Source organism: Acanthaster planci, linkage group LG02, assembly GCF_054643075.1.
Source record: "Acanthaster planci isolate LZ-2023a linkage group LG02, COTS_SCS, whole genome shotgun sequence".
NCBI lineage: Eukaryota > Metazoa > Echinodermata > Asteroidea > Valvatida > Acanthasteridae > Acanthaster > Acanthaster planci.
The window spans coordinates 1649434-1658520 of NC_141778.1; the positions used below are offsets into that span (position 1 = coordinate 1649434).

At 39.3% G+C, this 9087-nt stretch overlaps 1 protein-coding gene across 2 annotated transcripts in view; it reads right to left on the minus strand.

The window, feature by feature from the left end:
* The window catches only part of LOC110985047 (uncharacterized), a 22800-nt gene extending 13713 nt beyond the window's left edge, over positions 1 to 9087 (minus strand). The window contains exons 1-2 of one of the 2 annotated variants that reach the window (XM_087132465.1): positions 8900 to 9087; positions 601 to 990 (exon numbers count right to left, since the gene is read on the minus strand). The gene's annotated coding sequence lies outside the window, so the exon portion shown is untranslated. Of the gene's footprint in view, positions 1 to 600; positions 991 to 8867 lie in introns of both variants that reach the window. The other variant, XM_087132464.1, reaches the window with a different exon arrangement.

The following is a 9087-nucleotide window of genomic DNA, read 5'->3' on the forward strand; positions in this document are numbered from 1 at the left end:
CAGGTACAAATACCATGTACATATTAACCAAATTTTTAAGACGCGGTACCAGTAGGTTGTGTACATGTAGGTTATAGAAGTTCCAATTTTGTATGAATAAATTAAAACTACTACATGTGCAAAATGAATTACATGTATACAAGCAGTGTATGCACCTACCGGTATCTTTGAAGTACATGTACATGTGTCTGTTGGTGGCTAATTCAAATGAGCTTGAAATGTATGGTACATGTAAATAATGCACATTTAACGTTTTTCAGACAAACACTAAATTCAACACTAGCTACTCTTTTCTTTTCTTTTTTTTTTTGGTTTTTGTTTTCTGTTTAAGCATGGCAATGAGGCCTACTCTACATTTGTTCTGCACTCATTGGGTCAATACAAATATGTACATGGTACCATGCACAAATTTACTGCACATGTTCACATATGTTCGGTACCTACATGTACGTGTTATGGTTCATGTGGTTCCGCTGAGACAAATACTTGAAATAAACAACGCAGTACCACTGTCAACAAGTCAGTTAAAACAAAATGAGGTTTGTTCTCTGGGCCGATACATTCCAATTTTCTTTTCAAGACAACAAATTTGGTACATACCTGAGCTGCAACAGTAGATGCAAAGACAAATTGTGAGGGGCTTATGATGGCGGCTCTTTGCTGGAGTGTAGTCTACAAAATGTTCTTCAAGTTCGTCAGGGAACTTTAGCTAGGGAATGCTAGTCCAAGATTTTGATGATGACTTGCAGCAGTTTCTCAAAATATTCAGGGTTCATTTTTCCTCTTCTTAAGCAGGACAGTCTGTCCTAAATGTAAAGCAACCAGCACTGCAGAAACAAGAAACAGGGCAGGACCACAATTTGACAGGGCGGTCTTGTGAATTTGGCCGATCGATGGAGCAGCGAGACACAACACGGGGTGCGTGTGTGTATGCAGATGGCAACCTTTCTCACTCAGTCAACTCCGGGGAGGTCGACAATGACTGTGACTCTGCAAAGACACAAACAATGCAGGAACATGTCAGTCAGTTGGGGGGAGGGAGAGAGGTTGGGGGCACCACAGGGAAAAGGGTGATTTACCGGTGTGAATGAATGAAGGAGCCATGTACATGTACAACAGGTCGAGTTAGGTGGGCTGTTCTCATACTTTCATGAACAGCTCACATGTAATTTGTTGTTCATGGGTCAGCGGCTCAAATGCTGAGAACGTACGAGTACAATCGGCTGTTGCTAGTCCGAGTGGCCAGCAACATGCAACATGGCAGCATCAAGGAACCGGTACTGTTTCAGGAGTTAATGTTTGGAATTCTAGGCTGCCTTATTTCCTATTTAAAAAAAGGAAATTTGTTTCTGCGTTATGGGAAATTATTTATGTTACATGTTACTTTTACAAAACTTTTCCAACATCTCCAGTTTTGTCAGTCACCTCGCAGGATTTGTGCAGCACTTCAAAAATCAAAATCCCAGGAGTTTCTCCAACAGGGAGGTGGTGTTCCCAGAACTGTGTTCTTGGGTCATATTCAAGCCATTTGAGTGCAACAACAAGGAACCTGTGTCAAGAACAAGCCATCTAAACTTGACCCAGGGGAATACTATTCACTTCAGGAACAGGCTCAATGATGTGTTACTGGCTACAGTTGAAATTGGTTAAGGTTGAAAAAGTTTCCCTAAAAAAATATTACGGTAAGGTCTTTTTTCCAGGAAGTTTCCTGGAAAAAGAGCATTTCAAAAGGCATACTTCGTTATCTCTACCCATTTTTAATACCCTCCATGTAAGTTATGAATTTGATTGGATTGGAATTCTTTTCTACGGGCGACACAACAAAGCAAGCACTGACGGTCATGTCAGGTGTGAAATTAGACTACCAGCTACTAACAGGCTGAAAAGAAATCTTCCAACATCTTTCTCGCATTTCTCCAACACTGTAAGTACTATTAGGGTAACGTAAACATTTTTAGCCCGTCCACACATGTACATGTATTTCAAGCACGTGGTACATTGTACGTACATGTACCTGCAAGACTATTCAACGTACATGTGTATCCAAACATGTACCCGTAGCATGCAGCATTTCACTTTTATCCAAGTGAAAGCGAACATACTGCGCATGACCATAGCATAAAACTTACATGTACATGTACATGTATCGATAAATGTGATGAATTCTGAAGTGTACAGCATGTTACGTTTCATGTACTGTTTGAGAACATTTTGTACAACTGTGCACGTTGGTATCAGGACATGCACACTACATACTTGGAATATATTCATTCTTCAGGTCCATACCAGGCATAATGTTACAATGCAAACATGCAGTGCAAGTACATGTATGCCTCTATATAGAAGCAAGCCCAAACAATCATGATTGGAATTCAGGCCTACTGTACATGCGTGTAATTCAATCAGACTGACACAGTGGCCTGGCATACATGTGCATGAATACATACATGTGCATACATGTACATACCATACATGTACATGTTCCAAACATACCGGTAATACTTGTACGGCATGTGCATTGAGATCATTCTACAAGGACATGTACATGTAGGCCTACATGTACAAGTACATGCACTGTATGATGTCATACAAATGCATTGAACTGCCAAACAGGTACATGTATCAGTATACTATAGGGGAATTGTTACAGTGTGCATGGCCTCAGTGTGACATGTACATTTTCAGCATACATCCATAAAGAAACACGTGAGGATGGAAGTACATGTATCAGTATAGGGGAATTGTTACAGTGTGCATGGCCTCAGTGTGACATGTACATTTTCAGCATACATCCATAAAGAAACACACGAGGATGGAAGTACATGTATCAGTATAGGGGAATTGTTACAGTGTGCATGGCCTCAGTGTGACATGTACATTTTCAGCATACATCCATAAAGAAACACACGAGGATGGAAGTACATGTATCAGGCTGCATCATGGGGTAGTTCAGCCATTCTTTGCGCTATGCTTCTGGGCAGCATCATCATTTTCTCCAAGGACCAAATGGGCGTGTTTTGCATCACAAGTACCTGCACCAAATACATGTATGCATGCATGTACATGTTCATGCATATATATACCATCTAATGTACATGTACATTCCAGCCAATTTACTGCATGTGTACATGTGCCATATGGCAGGGTGCTAATTGTTGAAGGCCAGAAAGTTTTCCACTCTGTATTGATGAGACCACACAAATGCATACTGCTACATGTACATTACACAATGTAGGCTTTCAAGGTGATCTGTGGACAAAGGGCCCCAAACAAAGGAACAGTACAGGTGTATGCAAATTGTATGACATAAGCAATACCACTGACCCATTGCCTGGATGCTCAGACCAGCATCTGTGCATGGCTGCACAAAGTACACAGCCACCTAATTCATATCTGATCATGCAGTCAGTGCATGGTCAGGGGTCCTGGGTGGTATAAATATCGACAACCTTGTCTACTAAAAAGCCAAACAAAACAATGGACAGACCTGTGGCAGACCTAAGGTACATGTACCAGTACATGTACCGTACATGTACATGTAGCTGCATATTTCCTGCCTGGCATTGCCTGCCCATGCTTTCTTGCAATGCTTTGAAACTTTTGCATACATGTAACCCATCACAACAACATGAGAGTACAGTCACATTCCGTTTTTTTTCTATTTTGAGGGTTCAAAGTCATATTGAAGTGGATTTGGGGATTTGGAATATTGGAAAAGAGTAACTCGTCTCTTATTTACATGTAATTCCAAATATTTCGCAGGATCACATATTTAACTAAAAAATGTCATTTTTTCAGCATTTTTGATGATAGCATTATTCTTGCCTAGTCTGAAATGTTGAAACAATATCAGGAACAAAGACGCAAAGCTGCCAGAATAAAGTTGACATTGTCACCTTATACTTTTATCCTACATGTACATGTAAGTGTTCCATGTACCACTGCAAAGCTCTCTTTCTGCTGTATTCCAAAATACCAATTTCTTAGTTTTTGAAAATTCTGACTTTCAGCGAGTTGTGTGGTGACAGGTCACATATAGGCATGTCCGGTACATACCAGTAGCAATCCATAATGATTACTTCTAATTAAAAGTTTTGTTAATGACTGAATATATCGGTACACACACACCTCCACATGGAGCTGTCTTATTACAGGAAAAATTGTGTTCATCAAATGTACATTACTTTGGCAGTAAACATGTATTTCAAGAGAGAGGAGTTTAAATTCCAAGCAACATATATTCTGCAGAAATTAAAATTTAAAAAAATTAATTTGTAATTCCGGTCAATGTGGATTGGGGTTCGTTTTATTCTTTTTTCCCCCTTGGAGTTCATACTAGCTTTTCACAGCTTGTTTTTAATTAAAATGGTACCATTTCAATGGGACTTCATGCATAGAGATTATTTAAAAAATGAACTGTGGTCCTTCACTGGAATGAATTATCTGGCAGAATGGATGTGGAGGGCATGCTGTGTGTTTTGACAGTTCAATTCAATCCTGCTGGGGAATTTGTCAGTAGTGGACATTCTGTCCAACATAAATCTGAGACTTGGTTGCTCTATAAATGAAACTGCCTGTTTATTTTATAAGAACCGATATGGGGAATTTGCTTGAAGCCAAAAGGGGGGTAAAGCAAAACCCCTGATTTGTAAATTTCAAGCGATGGCCTAATCAGATTAAAGAAAATGTTGCACACAAAATACAATTGTGGAATGTGGTTACATTACTTTACGTCACATATCCTGTGAGTTCCAAAGCGTATCCATAGCCCAACAACAACATGATAAAATCCTGTTCCTCTGAAAATGTTGCACAAAATACAATTGTGGAATGTGGTTACATTACTTTACGTCATATATCCTGTGAGTTCCAAAACGTATCCATAGCCCAACCACAACATGATAAAATCCTGTTCCTCTTCTCCAATAAACTCTTTGGCATGCAGATGATACTGCATAAATGCTCAACTCTAACAGTTTCAAAGCTTCAGATCACAGTATAATATCACCATGCATCAATGGGGTTTAGGGTTCATTGTTAAAGTTTCCTAGAAAAGACTTTTTCAGAGCTACTGGTCCCGTAACATAGAAGAACTGACTGGTACCAACTTGAATGATTTCAACGAATCAATGAAAACTTTCAATAAATATTCAAATCAAAGAGTCTTTTCTAGTCTTTTGATTTCTAATGAGAAACACTGCTCTCAGTAAATTAATTACATTCTCAGCACAAGTATATCATTGTGAAATTTAAAATGTAGTTGCAAAACATAAATTTTTCAGCACATTCATGAAAACAACGCCAGTTCACACTTAAACTTGGGGTCAGATATGATGGAAACAAAAAATGGATAAAAACTCCTCAATGATAATTTTATGGTTGGTCAATATTGTAATCGAAACCAGACTTTGCACAGTCAACCTTTGCACTGTTCTCCAGTATTTCAATTCACTGATAAGAGCTGGCATTTTAATATTCAACTCACCCTAAATTCAGCCACACGTGCTACTACGCCGGTAATATTGGTTTTAAACTTTCCTTTGACATTCTGCACGTACGCCGGAAAAGCCTCAAGTGCATTAGCAGTGTCCAGCAAATAACACACCACACATGAATTCAACCACCAATCCCGTTCGACAAAAATGGTAACATGCATCATGTCAGTTGGGCTGTGGGAGCTATATTAAAACACCCACAAATAAAGCGGCTTTCTCTCCTAGAATAATTTCTGAAGTAAGGATCAGATATAAACTCTCCTTTTCAGTGGCAATATTATTTCAAAGTACATGTGCGATACAGAACTGAATGCGCTCTAACTACGGCACATGAAATCAACTTGGTCACATTTTACAGATAAAACTGTACATGTACATCCATGGGAAACAAAAGAATAAATTCCCGGAGGTACATGTACACACTGTACATGTAGATGAGGAAACGGAACATTCTCTTGAATGGTAATACACTGTTAATGTATGTACACATGTATGTGGTGGTTGCTTGTTTTTAATAACCCTTCTCCTTCATATGGTGTAATTTGTAATCCAAAGTTCACAGTTACTGTGTAATGGATGCAAAAATTTGTAATACACTTTTTTTCAAAACAATTATCATTTAGGGGAAAACATGGGACAGAAAAAAATACTTCAGATAAAATGCCCCCAGGGACATTTATAAAATCATACAATAGAAAAGAATTTCTATACAATTTTTCATGTTCTCAGATAATCTTGCATTAAAATTAATGATTTCAATTTGTTACTTTGAATGTGTCAGACAAAACTTTCTCTTGATGAATGAAAGCATTCTGGAAGGGGCATCAAACCACTCATTTCCTTCAAATTTCAACTGAATCTATTCAGTATTTTTCTGGTGGGTATCAAAAATGAACATCATCAATTTCCAACATAAAGCAAACAAAATAATCAAAACTGAAAAGCACACAGAAAATAAAAAATAATATGATTGATTTTGACCCAAAAAAATGGTAGCTCTTGCAGGGTAAGTCTTTTTATTATTTACTCAAGTCTTGGATTCTGAGGAACAAAGTAACAACTGATGATCCTAATCCGATTATCTGCAAACATTTGCAAAAGTGGGAAGAATTCCATATACGAAGTCCACTGTAATATCGCGTAATTACTACAAAAGTATCCTTACTTTGATCGCTGAATGAAGACGATTCCAATAGGCATTGAAGAGCTGAACATCATAGGACAGAAATGTGGAGTTTTGGGCACACTTTTGGAGCTACACATGGACCAGGTTTACATCGACAGGCGGCCATCTTTGCTTCTGAAGAACATGGCGAATGCGCACGACGTGTGCGCATGAACCGAATCATATCCGGAAGGGGTTGGGCTGCCACAAGCATTGAGGTAATTTTATGCATGAATCCGCAACACGAGGAGTGCAGAGGGCCGTCATCTGTCTGGATGGATCTACACAGTTCACGAGGTGCCGCGCAATGTGCCCTACTGTACATGTACAATTTTTACTTGGGGGAAAATAGTGCGTGTTTTGCGACAATTTTTAAGTTGGAGGATTTGGTTAGAAGGAAAAATGGGCCCAATTTCTTTTACAGACAGTTTGTAAGTTGGACAATTTGTTTAGAAGGAAAAAAGGGGCAAATTTCAGTCTTTTAGAGAATACTTGTCAGTTGGAGGAGTTTTTTTCTATATTTATACAGAGGGAAGGGGAAAAGGGAGCTGAAACCTGTCTTTAGATTATTGTGTGGCTATCTGCGCTCTAAAATGTGAGGGTAGGCTTGTACAGGAGAAGAACATCCTTAAGGATTTGATTGAAGTGGTCTACTCCTGCATGTCGGCAGCGCCACATGTATTCGGCCAGGTAGAACCCAAACTGGTCGCTTCCACTGTATGGTGTGGATAGTCACCTCTCTCACCAATTGCGCGTAAGACTCCAATTCTCGCTCATAGTGCATGTATTGCTAATGGATGAAGCAACACTCCACCTAGCCTGAGTTCTATACAGCATTGGACTGAAATTCCTTCTTTCGTACGGCCGACTGCATTTCTACTTGTTCTTTCTCTCTTGGTTTACATAATACGACGTACGGAGATAACTCACGTCATACAGTCAATTGTGCTCAGACATGTACCTTACCTAGTTGATTTCCTTTGGCACAACCTACTTATATTAACAACGGATAGCCACATTTATTAATATTTAAATATTCTAATTTATACAAATATTCGTGAATAATTACATATTCAGTTTCATAAATATTTAATTTTTTTAAATATTCATCTTGACCTCATCTTGACCTCTCCTTAATTCAACCGTAACTTTATATGGAACATATCGACTTTCTCCGGCAACAAGCGCTCGTGTGGCGTGGTCAGTTAGACTGCTGTATTTCTATACCTAACAGTTCTCTTCATTGCAGGTTCGCTTCCCCTTTACGACACAATTTGGATTAAATGTCTTAAATGTGTATACTAACTGTAATAATCCTTGTACTAATGACAGGAAAACTGTGGAGAAATAATAGGACGGGATAGTGAAGGAAAGAGGAAACGGTAGAGGATATAGTAGGGAAAAAAAGAACGGCAAAAGGACTCACTTTTTTGCCGTTTTATTGCGTGGGGCCCCTTCTTTTTAAACCTGTCCCCCTAAGTTACTGAACCCCCTTTCACATCTCTATCCCCCAAAAATAAATGTCGCCCCTTTTTAAATCTGTCCTGGAGCAAAAATTTCTCCTAAAAAGTGAACTTCGTATATGGAATTCTTTCCGCAAAATGGACATGGTCCAGGTGTGCTGCTCCAGAGATCAGTGTAATGACTGACATTTCTCCAGCTTAAATGCCATGGAATAATTATGGGTAAATGTGTGGTAAAATACACATGGGATAACACAAGAGAAAAAAAGAGTCCCCATATCCAGACATCACTTGACTGGCTAGACATCCCGTGCACAAACTACACCTGACAAGTTAGTGCAAGACTGGTCTGGCGCAAGGTGACTGAGCGGCGTTAGCCTAGGCCTACATCATGCATCATGAAATGAGCTCCGATGATATCATCCAGATTTAGAAATTGAAGCATTGACTTAACCTTGGGCCAAGCAAAGACTGGTGCTTTGTGCTTGACCAATTTCAGAGGGTAATTTATTCTATTCTGCGAAGGTTCTTAGGAATAGAGAAAATTGTGGCAATCCTTCTGTGCACAGTGCAGATGGCTTGATGAACGATGAAAATCACGAACGAATGCAATTGCTACCTTCTAAATGCTTCAAATTTCAATATTTTCCCTGCTAAATTTCACTTTTTAAACTCCATCACTTTCTGATGGCTAATAAACCACTGCAAGGGAAAATAAGTGATGTCCGTATATGGACTTCTTACCTGGTACATGCAGTACAGGAGATTCAACTGACCTTCCAGGAGAGAGTCTGCTTCTTCGAGGGAGGGACGGCTGACAAGATCGGCTTCACCAGCACATAAGGTCAACGGTCCAACGCTACGATCCCGCACGCACAAATACTCAATGAGTTACGAGTACGGAGTTGGCCTTGGACTGTGTAACGCGTAAGATCTAAGAGATCGATGCATTGATGTGGATCAC